This window comes from Mauremys reevesii, linkage group 2, assembly GCF_016161935.1.
Source record: "Mauremys reevesii isolate NIE-2019 linkage group 2, ASM1616193v1, whole genome shotgun sequence".
NCBI classification, from domain to species: domain Eukaryota; kingdom Metazoa; phylum Chordata; order Testudines; family Geoemydidae; genus Mauremys; species Mauremys reevesii.
In genome coordinates, this window is record NC_052624.1 from 248,422,881 (window position 1) to 248,437,506 (window position 14,626).

General features: G+C 46.7%; 1 long non-coding RNA gene across 1 annotated transcript in view; it reads right to left on the minus strand.

Annotated features, from left to right (window-relative positions):
* The window catches only part of LOC120399578, a 30,376-nt gene that overhangs the window by 3,256 nt on the left and 12,494 nt on the right, over window positions 1–14,626 (minus strand). Inside the window, exon 2 of the long non-coding RNA XR_005595235.1 lies at window positions 13,421–13,639. This is a non-coding gene — a long non-coding RNA (uncharacterized LOC120399578). The remainder of the gene's footprint in view (window positions 1–13,420; window positions 13,640–14,626) is intronic.

Below are 14,626 nucleotides of genomic sequence, written 5' to 3' on the forward strand. Positions count from 1 at the left end.
TTTACAAGTAAAAAGATGGGTTTTCTTAACTGCCAGCCTTGCAAGCTCAAATTGGGATCTCAAGTTCTTTTTGACTCATTAGCAGTAATAGCAATTCTGCAGACCAAAAGCCATCCTCAGTTACACCTCTGCAACCCCATTGACTTCCCTCACTTACACCTGAGTGGCCTTGGTACCTTCGGTGGCCTTTCATAGATTAACTGAGGGCATAGTTTTGAAGACAGTGGGATTGCAAGTGCAATTAAGTTAAGAATTCTGTAGATGATGCAAGAGTCAGAATAGAATCTAGTTAAATCTTCCAGGCCATATTTGATTTTGCAGGGCTGTCAGGAATCAACTTACTCTTCTGCTAGGGTAAACAAATAAGACATTGAATACACACAGGGAAAAATTCACCCTTCTGCAGAAGATCAGCACAACCCTATATGCACCCCTTAAGTCACACTTAAGCATTCTGCACAAGAGTGAATTTCACCCACAAAGAATGGATCTGCTGAGACAGAAGGTGCCATTTCTATATGGTTACTTAGAATAGAACCACACTTTAATAATGTCAGCTTATTATCTTGTCAAAGCTGACTCTCTCAGGCTGGTAATAGTATAGACTTCATCACACTAATAATTTAAGCAAATTAAACAGAAAATAGAAACATGCTTGGTACCATTGCTACTTTTGTCATTACTGCAACAGCAGAATGCAGTATAAGGCACTTGCTAATTCAAAATAATGAGACTTCTTAATGGCAATGTTAATAGGCAAAATTGTGTGTTGTCGTCAGTGGAAGAACTCCAACTTTATTTATTTCCATCATTAAAAGGCAAGTTATAATTTTATGCATAACTAAAAGTGGCATGTTAAGTACTGAGTCATTAGTCAAGTGTTTATATGCAAAACAGAACATAATGTTCACTGATTTCTTGTAACTGTTACAATAGCATCCAAAACATGCTACACACTGCACAGAGTATAAAACACGTGGTCCCTCCCCCAGAATGTGTGTATGTATGTGCAGAGATGCTGGGGGTGTGATCTGCTGATGCTGACACGATGAAGGCAGGATGGGTATCTGAGTTGGGCCTTGCATTAGCACATAAGTGGAAAGTAGTGAAGGTCAGCTTTAAGTAGTATAACAAGTTTATATTTGTTTTCTTTTGTTGCTTACTCATTTATCTAAATAGAATACTCACCCATTGCTCAGTTTTTCCAGTCCTGCATGCTCTCTCTCTGATTGTTCCTTGGCCTGTTTGTGTAGGCTGCACACTCCCTCTCATACACCCACATAACTCCCAAGGTATCTGAAATGCCTACGCCCTTTATATTCACCAGAACACCATTTCCTTATAAATTACAGCATGGCCAGAGCCCAGCCACGCGCTGTGGGGGAGGCATTCTTTCCTTTGGAAGTTGAGAAATGGTGGAGGTAACACACTCTTTTCCTAGGGGAGGGGAACATCTTCCCTTTCTCTCTCCAATGACCTCCTTTGGTTGAATGAAGGAGCAGAATGAATGATGTTGCTAGGAGCTGGATTAGCCACCTTCTTTCAAAGCAAGGGTCACTACAATGGGACTTCTTTAAGGGGGCTGGAGGAGGTAAAATTGAGGCGGAATTGAGAGAATCTCAGTAAATTCCCCTCTCAAACTGCACTATTGAGCCAGGCAACAGTTAGAAATAATAATACTTAACATCTAATGGATGTAGTGTACTTGGTCTTCCAATGTGTCACTGTTACAGAATGAGCTGTGCTTTAGACCCCTTTGAGTCCCCCTTGAGTGCGCACCCCTCAGGCCTGGCTTCCTGCACATCTCTCAATGGCAGAACCCTGCAGTTCGACCACGGTGGGACTGGAGCTCTTTTTCCTACCCACGTTAGCCTGATAGGCCCAGCTGTGTTTGGCATGTGTAAGCCTTTCTATCCTGGGAGAATATGGCAGTGGCTGATTAAAGTGAGTCAAACAGCTTCTTCAAAACCAAGCACTATTTTTTCTTTCACCCAAAGGTACATAACAATTTGAGACAAGGATTAAAACTATAAAGGCCTATCATGCCTGGCTCTTACCTACACTTTACTGACCAGCTTTGGATGAGTTCCACAGAGCCCAGACATTCCTTCTCCTCAGCTGGGAAGCATCAATCAGTCCCTGCAGCATCCTCTGTGTCTGTCAGGGACCTCTCCAGTCACTGGTGCCCACACACACTCTTTCCCACATCTGCCAGAGTCTAAGGTTTTAGTATCCCCTTTCATCCTGGGGAGAACAAACTTCTACTCTAGTTGGAGCCAGGTGTATGGGGTGAGGCATTCCCCAATTAATAGCTTCCCCCTTTGTTTCCTCAAGGACTCTTGGGATTCTCTTTAAAGGTATATTTTCTTTGCCATTGTTTTGTTCCCTGTTGGCTTCCATCTAGCAGCCTCCTTTGATTTAATTAATACTCATGACACAATTTTTGGAGGGAGGGAAGTAGAGCCAGCCTTCGGACTCTGTTCACTGATTTTCAGAAACTAGTAACATGAAAGCTACTCTCCTCTCATTTAAATATAAAAAAGGCCAGAATGTCATAGGTGCTGAGTACCTGAAGCAGCAATTAACCTCAGCACCTGTACAAATCAGGCTGTATGTTTCCACCCTTCTCTCTTTCAAGGTAGCCTTGAAAATGTAAACTGACACAAGCAAATCACAGAATCATAGAATCTCAGGGTTGGAAGGGACCTCAGGAGGTCATCTAGTCCAACCCTCTGCTCAAAGCAGGACCAAACCCAACTAAATCATCCCAGCCAGGGCTTTGTCAAGCCTGACCTTAAAAACCTCTAAGGAAGGAGATTCCACCACCTCCCTAGGTAACCCATTCCAGTGCTTCACCACCCTACTAGTGAAAAAGTTTTTCCTAATCTCCAACCTAAACCTCCCCCTCTGCAACTTGAGACCATTACTCCTTGTTCTGTCATCTTCTACCACTGAGAACAGTCTAGAGCCATCCTCTTTGGAACCCCCTTTCAGGTAGTTGAAAGCAGCTATCAAATCCCCCCTCATTCTTCTCTTCTGCAGACTAAACAATCCCAGTTCCCTCAGCCTCCCCTCATAAGTCATGTGCTCCAGCCCCCTAATCATTTTTGTTGACCTCCGCTGGACTCTCTCCAATTTATCCACATCCTTCTTGTAGTGTGGGGCCCAAAACTGGACACAGTACTCCAGATGAGGCCTCACCAGTGCTGAGTAGAGGGGAATGATCACATCCCTCGATCTGCTGGAAATGCCCCTACTTATACAACCCAAAATGCCATTAGCCTTCTTGGCAACAAGGGCACACTGTTGACTCATATTCAGCTTTTCGTCCACCGTAACCCCTAGGTCCTTTTCTGCAGAACTGCTGCCCAGCCATTCGGTCCCTAGTCTGTAACAGTGCATGGGATTCTTCCGTTCTAAGTGCAGGACTCTGCACTTGTCCTTGTTGAACCTCCTCATATTTCTTTTGGCCCAATCCTCTAATTTGTCTAGGTCCCTCTGTATCCTATCCCTACCCTCCAGCATATCAACCACTCCTCCCAGTTTAGTGTCATCTGCAAACTTGCTAAGGGTGCAGTCCACACCATCCTCCAGATCGTTAATGAAGATATTGAATAAAACCGGCCCCAGCACCGACCCTTGGGGCACTCCACTTGATACCGGCTGCCAACTAGACATGGAACCATTGATCACTACCCGTTGAGCCCGACCATCTAGCCAGTTTTCTATCCACCTTACCGTCCATTCATCCAGCCCATACTTCTTTAACTTGCTGGCAAGAATACTGTGGGAGACTGTATCAAAAGCTTTGCTAAAGTCCAGAAATAGCACATCCACTACTTTCCCCTCATCCACAGGAGCCAGTTATCTCATCATAGAAGGCAATTAGGTTAGTCAGGCATGACTTGCCCTTGGTGAATCCATGCTGACTGTTCCTGATCACTTTCCCCTCCTTTAAGTGGTTCAGGATTGATTCCTTGAGGACCTGTTCCATGATTTTTCCAGGGACTGAGGTGAGACTGACTGGCCTGTAGTTCCCTGGATCTTCCTTCTTCCCTTTTTTAAAGATGGGCACTACATTAGCTTTTTTCCAATCATTCGGGACCTCCCCCGATCGCCATGATTTTTCAAAGATAATGGCCAATGGCTCTGCAATCTCATCGGCCAACTCCTTTAGCACCCTCGGATGCAGCGCATCCAGCCCCATGGACTTGTGCTTGTCCAGCTTTCCTAAATAGTCCCGAACTACTTCTTTCTCCACAGAGAGCTGGTCACCTCCTCCCCATACCGTGCTGCAGAGTGCAGCTGTCTGGGAGCTGACCTTGTCTGTGAAGACAGAGGCAAAAAAAGCATTGAGTACACTAGCTTTCTCCACATCCTCCGTCACTAGGTTCCCTCCCTCATTCAGCAAGGGGCCCACACTTTCCTTGACTTTCTTCCTGTTGCTAACATACCTAAAGAAACCTTGTTACTCCTAACATCTCCGGCTAGCTGCAACTCCAAGTGTGATTTGGCCTTCCTAATTTCACACCTGCATGCCTGAGCAATGCTTTTATACTCCTTCCTGGTTATTTGTCCAATCTTCCACTTCTTGTAAGCTGTTTTTTTGTGTTTAAGACGAGCAAGGATTTCACTGTTAAGCCAAGCTGGTCGCCTGCCATATTTACTTTTCTTCCTACACATCGGGATGGTTTGTTCCTGCAACCTCAATAAGGTTTCTTTAAAATACAGCCAGCTTTCCTCGACTCCTTTCCCCGTCATGTTATTCTCCCAGGGGACCTTGCCCATCAGTTCCCTGAGGGAGTCAAAGTCTGCTTTTCTGAAGTCCAGGGTCTCTGTTCTACTGCTTTCCTTTTTTCCTTGTGTCAGGATCCTGAACTCGACCATCTCATGGTCACTGCCTCCCAGGTTCCCATCCACTATTGCTTCCTCTACTATTTCTTCCCTGTTTGTGAGCAGCAGGTCAAGAAGAGCTTTTCCCCTAGTTGGTTCCTCCAGCACTTGCACCAGGAAATTGTCCCCTACACTTCCAAAAACTTCCTGGATTGTCTGCAGGGCCGCCCAGAGGATTCCGGGGGCCCGGGGTCTTCGGCGGCGGGGGGCCCTTCCGTTCCGGGACCTGCCGCCGAAGTGCCCCGAAGACCCGCGGCGGGGCCCCCCCCCGCCGCCGAATTACCGCCGAAGCCGGACCCGCCGCCGAAGTGCAGCCCGGTCTTCGGCGGTAATTCGGCGGAGGGGGGCCCCCGCCGCGGGTCTTCGGGGCACTTTGGCGGCGGGTCCCGGAACGGAAGGGCCCCCCGCCGTCGAATTACCGCCGAAGACCGAGCTGAACTTCGGCGGCGGGTCCCGCTCGGTCTTCGGCGGTAATTCGCCGGCGGAGGGTCCTTCCGCCCCGGAGCGGAAGGACCCCCCCGCCGGCGAAGACCGGGAGCAGAAGAAGCTCCTGCACCCGGCCCTGCAAGAGTTTTCCGGGCCCCCCGGAGGGAGTGAAGGACCCCGAGCCCCACGGGGGCCCCGAAAAACTCTGGTGGGGGCCCCCATGGGGCTTGGGGCCTGGGGCAAATTGCCCCTCTTGCCCCCCCCCTCTGGGCGGCCCTGATTGTCTATGCACCACTGTATTGCTCTCCCAGCAGATATCAGGGTGATTAAAGTCACCCATGAGAACCAGGGCCTGTGATCTAGCAACTTCTGTTAGTTGCTGGAAGAAAGCCTCGTCCACCTCATCCCCCTGGTCCGGTGGTGTGTAGCAGACTCCCACCACGACATTACCCTTGTTGTTCATACTTCTAAATTTAATCCAGAGACTCTCAGGTTTTTCTGCAGTTTCATACCAGAGCTCTGAGCAGTCATACTGCTCTCTTACATACAACGCAACTCCCCCACCTTTTCTGCCCTGCCTATCCTTCCTGAACAGTTTATATCCATCCATGACAGTACTCCAATCATGTGAGTTATCCCACCAAGTTTGTTATTCCAATTACATCATAATTCCCTGACTGTGCCAGGACTTCTAGTTCTCCCTGCTTGTTCCCCAGGCTTCTTGCATTTGTGTATAGGCACTTAAGATAACTCGCTGATTGTCCCGCTTTCTCGGTCTGAGACAGGAGTCCTCCCTCTTGCAGTCTCCTGCTTGTGCTTCCTCCCAGTATCCCACTTCCCCACTTACCTCGGGGCTTTGGTCTCCTTCCCCCGGTGAACCTAGTTTAAAGCCCTCCTCACTAGGTTAGCAAGCCTGCTTGCAAAGATGCTCTTCCCTCTCTTCGTGAGGTGGAGCCAGTCTCTGCCTAGCAATCCTTCTTCTTGGAAGACCATCCCATTGTCAAAGAATCCAAACCCTTCTCTCCGACACCATCTGCGTAGCCATTCATTGATTTCCACGATTCGACGGTCTCTACCCTGGCCTTTTCCTGCCACAGGGAGGATAGACGAGACCACCACTTGTGCCTCAAACTCCTTTATCCTTCTTCCCAGAGCCACGTAGTCTGCAGTGATACGCTCAAGGTCATTCTTGGCAGTATCATTGGTGCCCACGTGGAGAAGCAGGAAGGGGTAGCGATCCGAGGGCTTGATGAGTCTCGGCAGTCTCTCCGTCACATCGTGAATCCTAGCCCCTGGCAAGCAGCACACCTCTTGGTTTTCCCAGTCAGGGTGGCAGATAGATGACTCACTCAGTCCCCCTGAGGAGAGAGTCCCCGACCACCACCACCCTCCTCCTCCTCCTGGGAGTGGTGGTCGTGGAACCCCCATCCTTAGGACGGCGCATCTCATGCCTGCCAATCAGTGGAGTCTCCTTCTGCTCTGTTCCCTCAGATGTATCATCCACTCCACTCTCTGCACTAGTACCTGCAGAGAGAACACGAAAACTGTTGCTCACCTGTATCTGTGTTTCTGGTACATGGACGTTTCTGGTACTCTTTCCTCTTCTGGATGTCACATGCCACCAGTTATCCTCACTGGCCTTCTGTCCCCGCTGTGTAGCCTGCTCTGAATCTTCAGAACATTGTGCCCACTGAAGCTGATCCTCACGTCTATCCAGGAAATCCTCATTTTCTTTTATGGAACGCAGGGTTGATATCCGTTTCTCCAGACCTTGAATCTTCTCCTCCAATATGGAGATCAGCTTGCACTTTGTACAGACAAAGTCGCTTCTATCCTGTGGAAGGAAGACAAACATGGCGCATCCTGTGCAGGTCACAACGGCAGATCGCTCAGCATCCATGGTCTCTTCCTTCTAAGAGCTCTCTCCAGGCGAACTCCCAGGCAAACTCCTTCTGTTTGCCTCTCTGCTGTTCGCTGATCTCCTAATGCTTGTTACTTTGATTGCTTCGAAACATCCCTGATAGTCCATTTTGGTGGAGACAGACCAAATTGGTTCCACCTGGCCTGCCACAGATGCCACTAGAACCATCACAACTTCCTGCCAGCTGCACATGGTTTTAGTTAAACCTCTTGACCACTGCCTTGTTATCCACATGTGCAAAATGGAGACAAATAATAATTTGCCTGCCTGCCTTACCAGAGAGTTGTGAAGATTAATTAGTAAACTGATCAGAGAGCACACACAATCCTAAGGCTCTTGCAGCCTCCTGCTCCCTAATTAATTTGGACAGGTGTCCCCTGGAAAATGTTTCTAACTGATGCGCACAAACTGCTGAGCTACACCTTTCTCCAGCAGGCAGCTGGTGACAGCAACAAGATCCCTACTCTGTTACTGTACAATAACTCAGTTAAATCCAGGGGAGCTCCAAAGAATCTTCTATCGAAATTTCTCCAGAATCATAACACTGTCACTGCACATAGTGGTCTGAACACATTGGGGTAGATGTGTTTTACGGTGATGGGAGGGTGGAAAAACTGGTTTTCAGCTCTGGGCAAGGAAGGACACAGAATGGGAAGTGTCAGCTATATAACATGCTTAAGAGAGATGGATGGGAATTTTTTACATAACCTTTTTTTCCCCCAATTAGAAAATGCCAGTGTGCTAAAACCAACATTTTTTCCACAGGAAATAGTCAATTTTTGAGAAATTTCTCACTTGAAATTTTTTTGGAAATTGTTGAAATATGACATTGACATTTTCTAAACAAAACATTCCATTTCTTTGGTTCAAAACAAATTTTTTGCTTCCAAATATAATGTCTGGTATAAAACAATGTATAAAGGTCAAAATTGAAATGGAAACATTTTGAAATTCTCAAAACCAAGTATCTAATTTGGATCAAATCTTTTTATTTTCAGTTTGCAAAAATATTGAGATTTCAACTTTTTGTCCTGATTCAGGCTGGGAATTTATTTATTTATTTTAAATCTTACAAGTTTTCCTGGTGGATGACAATTTCCCGAGCAGCTGTCATGCTTAGCCCTCAGCTGCATGGAAACCCTTCCTCTGGCCTCTTCAGGTCTCCTGTCCCTTTGAAGGGGAAGAAAGCTGGAGTATTGGCCACTCACCACCAAAATCTCACCCTTAAAAGTCAGCAAGACAAACCTTCACAAGTTACTGCAGACGAAGGCTCTAGGGCCACAGCAGTCAGGCAAGCCCCGGGGATAATGGCTTCTGCAATGATGTATTGTCAAGGAGCCACAGGGAACTATAAGTACTTGGTATAGAGCCTCTGTGTGCATGGCCCTGCCTTCAGCTGAAGCCCCAGATATCCATGCAGATGAAGGGGAAGCCATGGGTTTCTGGCTACTCTCACTGGAAGAAAGAGGAAGTTCTGTAAGATGAATTTCCCTTCTAGGAATCTAAGTATTTATCCCCATTTTATAAATGAGGAAACGGAGGCAAGAAGACAGTGATTTGCCTTAGGTCACTGAGTGAGCCAGGTCAGATCTAGAATTAGAACTCAGGAGTTTACTTCTCTGGCATGTAAGCTCAGAATTTATGGCAGGATCTAGCCCCACTGAAATGTGGTGATTTTGATCAAGTATAAAAGTCAAATGAGTTGTTGGTAGTGAAGATATCTTCCCAAGATGTAATAATGGAAAATTCTTTTCAAGAGTTGGTGTTTAGACCTCACAAAAATGTGCAGCAAATTGCAGAGTGATTTATTTGTCAATGTCTTTATAGGTTGGGCGTTACTTTACCCCACAGCTGGAGTCAATTTTTATTATTTAAAAGTGGAAAGAAAGCAAAACTAAACACATACAGATCTGTCTGTTTTAGATTGGGGAAAGTACAAACATTACTGTTTAGAACTTAACCCTGAATATATTTCTTCAGGGGCCAGTTGGCAACATTGAATTCAAACAACTAGGACTGGGCAGATTATATAGAAAGACCTCCTAAAAGCAGTTAGCTGATCCGATACTCAGAGCCACTTCAAAACTTTCCCCTTGTTCTGATAAAGGGCATGAGGTTTCACCTTCGTTGTTACAGTTCCATCTCACTCCCTTTAATACCAAAGCTTAGACACACTAGGTGTGATACAACAGTCTTTAAATAAAGTAGTTACTGTTTACCCTGAGAGACTGCTGAAGAAACAAATAAATAGTGAGGTGGCAATGGTGATTTACATCGCTCTTGAACACACAGTCAGAGCCATTAGTGAAGAAGTGTATGACAAAGAAATTTTCCAGTACCTGTCAACTTTATTCAGTTAGCCAGCAAAGGCAAACAGAACAACAGCTTGGTAAGAAACAGCTCCTATGTGGAAGGCAACACGCCCCACAAAGTCGCGGGACCTCCTGGTCAACCTCCTCCTCGCCCTGGCTAAAAAGGCCATCCACGCGACCAGGGAGAGGAGGTTGGCCGACGGAGACTCCTGCAACTGTGGGGCTTGTTTCCGGTCCCTCGTCCGCTCACGTCTCCAGGCGGAGTTCCTCTGGGCGGCGTCCGCTGGCTCCCTTGACGCCTTCGAGGAGCAGTGGGCGCTGTCCGGGGTTCTCTGCTCGGTGTCCCCATCAGGCTCCCTCCTTATGACCCTTTGACCTCACTCCTGTCCCTGTTCTTTTATTAGTTGTCCCCCGCACTTAGTGGGTTTCCGTGGCCCTGTGGATCCTCCCCTTAGGCTGGGGGAGGGGATCCGTTAGCATGGGGCGGGCTTCCGCCCGCCCCCTCTCCCGGATAACCCAATAGTACACCTAGACACCATATGCTTGTTATGCTGTTGGTTACTAACATGTAACTAACACCCCTGCAAGCACTGTCTCTCAATTTGGCCTACTGTGTCTAAGCCTAAGGGAGTCTGAACTGTGGGACTGGAAGAAAAGACTGTACCAGGAAGAACATGTATCGTGGACACGTAAGAATGTGTACGTTAAATTGTTACATCTTCTACTGGCTCCTCAGTGTGTTAAGGTATGTCTCCAGACTCCAGCAGAGTCTAGGTTTCAGGCACCCAATGCTATTAGAGAAAATTCAGTCTCCTGTGGTTTATGCTTAGCTGTAGTTATAAAAGTTAGCCTGGCTCATAGTCTAGTGGTTAAAGCACAGGTGTAGTGATTCAGGTTCTAGTCCTAGCTATGTCAGAAATGTCCTGTCTAATCTCAGGTGAGTCGCTTCACCTCTTTGTATGTCAATTTTCCCCAACAGTAATACTGCAACAATACCAGACTCAAAATGCACTAGGAGGTTCAATAATGTTTGCAAAGGGTTTTGAGATTCTTGTCTGGAAGATACTAAGGAAACAAATTGTTATGGACTAACCATGTCAAGAAATGCAAACCACATCTCTTATCCTCAGTCTTCCCTTTTATCCAGACTGAAGCTCCATTCAGTATAAGCATCATTGTGCCAATTGAGAGCCACTTCCAGCTTAATGGAGTCTCTCGGTTTTAGCAAAATGCACATGGAACCAAACATTTATAAACAAAAATTGCATCTTTGCATGGCATATTGCACTTCATGCATAATTTCAGTCTCAAAGTTCCATTGTTCCACTGGTGATTGGCACTGGCACTCTGAGGGCTGCCATGGGTATGTTTACCAACAAAGGGCTCTATAACACACAACATATGTGGGTAGGAAAAACAAGTATAATTATAACAGGCACAATTCCGGTTGGCACCATTGTTAATACCTCTTAATTTTACTTTATTTATTCTCTCTCCTCCCTACTGAGTCCTGGTGCCAAACACCAGACACCGCTGCCCCTCCAGCAAAGCTGACCACTTCCCAAAAAAATGCCTTGCTTGAATGATTCACTCTGTGAAGGATTGCAGGGGGATGCTCTCTTCAAATGTTAGACAAATCTTTTGAAGGACATGTTATAGGATAGGTACAAAGTGGCTTCCAGCAACTTTTAGCTTCTTGCTGGCCTAGCAAGAGTTAGAATCCTTTTCAGCTCACTTAGTCAGGCTGCTGTCTGCAGACCACAAGGCTGTTTGTTCAAATCTTAGCTGTGAAAGTGTGCAAGATGCACTCAGAGAGAGATCAGTCAGCAGACGGGGGACATCTCTGCTTGGGTGAGGCAGCTCTAGGGTATGTCTGCACTTCACTGTAAACCTGAGCACAGACCTAGGTGTGAGCCCAACAACCTCCCCTTTCCGTCTTCTCCTGGTCCACACACATATCTTTCTGATGTTGGTCAGCAAGCCCTCAGCATCCAGGTCCGAGGACCTAACTGGGGAGTGGATCTGAGTCCAGGTGCTGGTGGGACTCAGGTTCAAGTTGCATCATTTTGCAGTGAAGATGCTGCTCACCAGACTCAGGTCTAGAGAGTCTCTGTTTCATGGGCCTTCTACACCAAGATTTCCCCACTCGATTCCCAGGAACTGGAAGTAACCCCACTTGGTTCAAATGCAGCTACTTATCATTGAACTCTTTTTTTCTATGCTGACTGCTCACCTGGAAACATATTTAACAGTCTCCCATGCTAGCTCTGGCAACCGATAGGCAAAAGCACTACACCAAGCACCCTGATACCTGGCCAGAGGAACACAGCCAAATTCTAATAAATCTCTGGTGTGAGGTAAGCAAGTCATTTGACTTCAGTAAGAGTGCAAGAAATGATCGTGTGTACAGAGAAATCTTGACGCTTGTGGCAATGGGGATCAACTGGACTGCCTATCAGTGCAGAGACTGAGTCAAACAGCTTCAGATGATTACTGCAAGGCCAGGGATAGCAATGGCACACCTGATCACTCGCCTTCTACCTGCCTCTTCTATGGGCATTTGGAGTGGGGTGCGTCAGCACACACTGAGCCCATAGTGGTGCAGGACAATCTGCTAAGCAGGGATTGGCCCCCTTATAACCCCCAAGTCATAGGAACCGCTGAAGAATAGCCAGCGGCCACCAAATGAAACTGGGAAATTGACTCCTATTCTCACAGTGGTCCCGGGGGGGGGGGGGGGAGAGGAGGGGGAACCTGAGCCAACTACAGCACATCCTGGGGCCCTACTCCAAGGAGCTGCTTGGGGATGGTCCTGAGGAGCAGCCTGCAGCAGAAGCAGGAGCACTGCTGGAGCCACAGCCACATATGTTTGTGCCTCCATATATGAATGGGAGAGATTTCCAGCTTATGAGCCAATGAAGTTAGTGTAACCCAGGGGTTAATGGCCAAACTCTCACAGCTCCTTGCCTCCCAATCCCTCCCCCCCGGGCATTGAATTCAGAATGGATATTGGGAACTTAAAGCAGAAGCTGAACAAGCAGTTATGGACTATTTTTTTTTTTAAACTTCATACACTCAAATGATTACTAAGATGGGTTGGGGAAATAAAAGTAAGAGGTTTACCTTGCCTTCCCTGTTAGTACACTGCAGCATACAAACTGGCCATCTGTGTGAGTACTGTCCCAAGCCATTAGTGTGAGTACTTTTACTATACTGGGGAGGTGGGAGTGTATGGAAGCCTTGAGGCTTGTAGTAGGACCTGAGTGGGCTGTATGCAGTGCATGTGTCCTGTATTATGAGTCCAAAGTGTCCTGAGGGGTTGTATGTAGTCCATGGGAGTGAATGAGTGTCTCCAACCTAACAGCACCTTGTTTTTCCCCCATGGATTTTGACACCCTCCTGGTTGGTTATGAGAAGTATGCAAGCACAGCATAGGAGCTCTAGGCAGCTGGTTACATTGTGGGGTCAGGCAAAGGTCTCTCTCTATAGCTCATGAACTCCCTCCATTCAGAGATGTGCTGGTCAGTCACCATACACCTAAAAAGCTCTCTAGCAGAAATCGATGGCTGGCTTCTGGTGGCTTGGAACACAAGATTATGCTGCCAGTCAAATCTCCAGAACTATATTGTTCTCCAGTAGTTACCCTGCCTAAAAGGATCATATAACCTAGGTACGAAAGCATAGCATGTGGAACCCACCCCATACAACCACAGGGGAAAATGGTGGGGATTTATAACATACATCTTACCCAGGTATCTGAAGTCTTGCTGCTGAGTAGAGCTCACATAACTGTCTATAGCAAGAAATGTCTTTGGGGTGTGTGTGTGGTGGGGGGGAAATGAAACCCAATGATTTTAAAAAGTAGCACCTTTTGACCTTGAGTTTCTGCAGCTCCTCCCTGTGCATCAGATGCAATGTAAATTTTTTCTCATGCTTAAACATGTTCTTCCTTTTGTCTTGGCTGGCCCTTCCACCTCTGCAGGGCACATAAAGGCAACCAGGAGTCATGGGGGGTGAATTGTGATGCAGCCGTTCAGGAGGAAGTGAGTCAGACAAAATAATGGGTGAGATCCAGTAGAAGGCCAACCTGGAATTCCAGACAGAGAGACATATGATAGGTGGAAAGAGAGTCTGGACAGCGTGACGGGAGATTAGCAGTGCAGTCTGGAGGAGGAACACAGGTCAAGGAAGGAAGATAGAGTCCAACAGAAAGACCTGTTTGAGGAGATGCTCACACTCCTCACAAGACTGCAGGCTCCGGCTCCACTTCCTGTTCCAATCCCATGTCCTGAGTCCCCTCCACACTACCTGAAATCCATGCATTTGTTGGACAATTCTGTGCTAAGGTTACAACGTTATTATATTACTTTGTCATCCCAAATTCCACAAACAAATAGTGTGGCAAGGAATAACAGACACTGTTAAAAGGCTACTAGCAAACACCATGGAAGATGAGCCAGAGCTCAGAATCTTGGAATACAGAAACATCCCTTGAGGGAAATGTCTTGCTAGCTCAAATGTTTATAGACAGTCTCTGATCCAAACTAACTTATTAAAATCACTCCTATTATCAAATCCAGAGATCAGCTAAGACCTAAGAGCCTACTTGAAAGCAGAGATCAAGCAAATTAAAGGAAACACCCTACCCCCACCCCCAGCAGACAAGTTATATGGGCCTGATTTGAATCTCATTAGTTTTACACCAGTCTGTCTCCCCTGAATTTAATATAGTTACTCCTTATCTACCCTGTTGCAAGAAAGATCAGAATCCAGTTCAACTACTGTAAAACTTTCATGTACAATACCACATTGATGGAAAATAGAAATTCTCTAATCAGAAGATAGTAGGAAAAACCCCTCTTATATTCTGGAACATACATATGAACACCTGGCGGGGGGGTGGGGGGGGATAGAGGGAGAGAGAGAGAGAGAGCACACAAGGTTCCTCATCTTAGTTCCCCTGAGCCACCTAACCCAGAGTGAATGTTTCCAAATTCAGGCGTATGTTCTTGCTGGGACAAGGCAGCCTTGAATTCATAGATTTTTAACACCGGAAGGGACTATTATGATCATC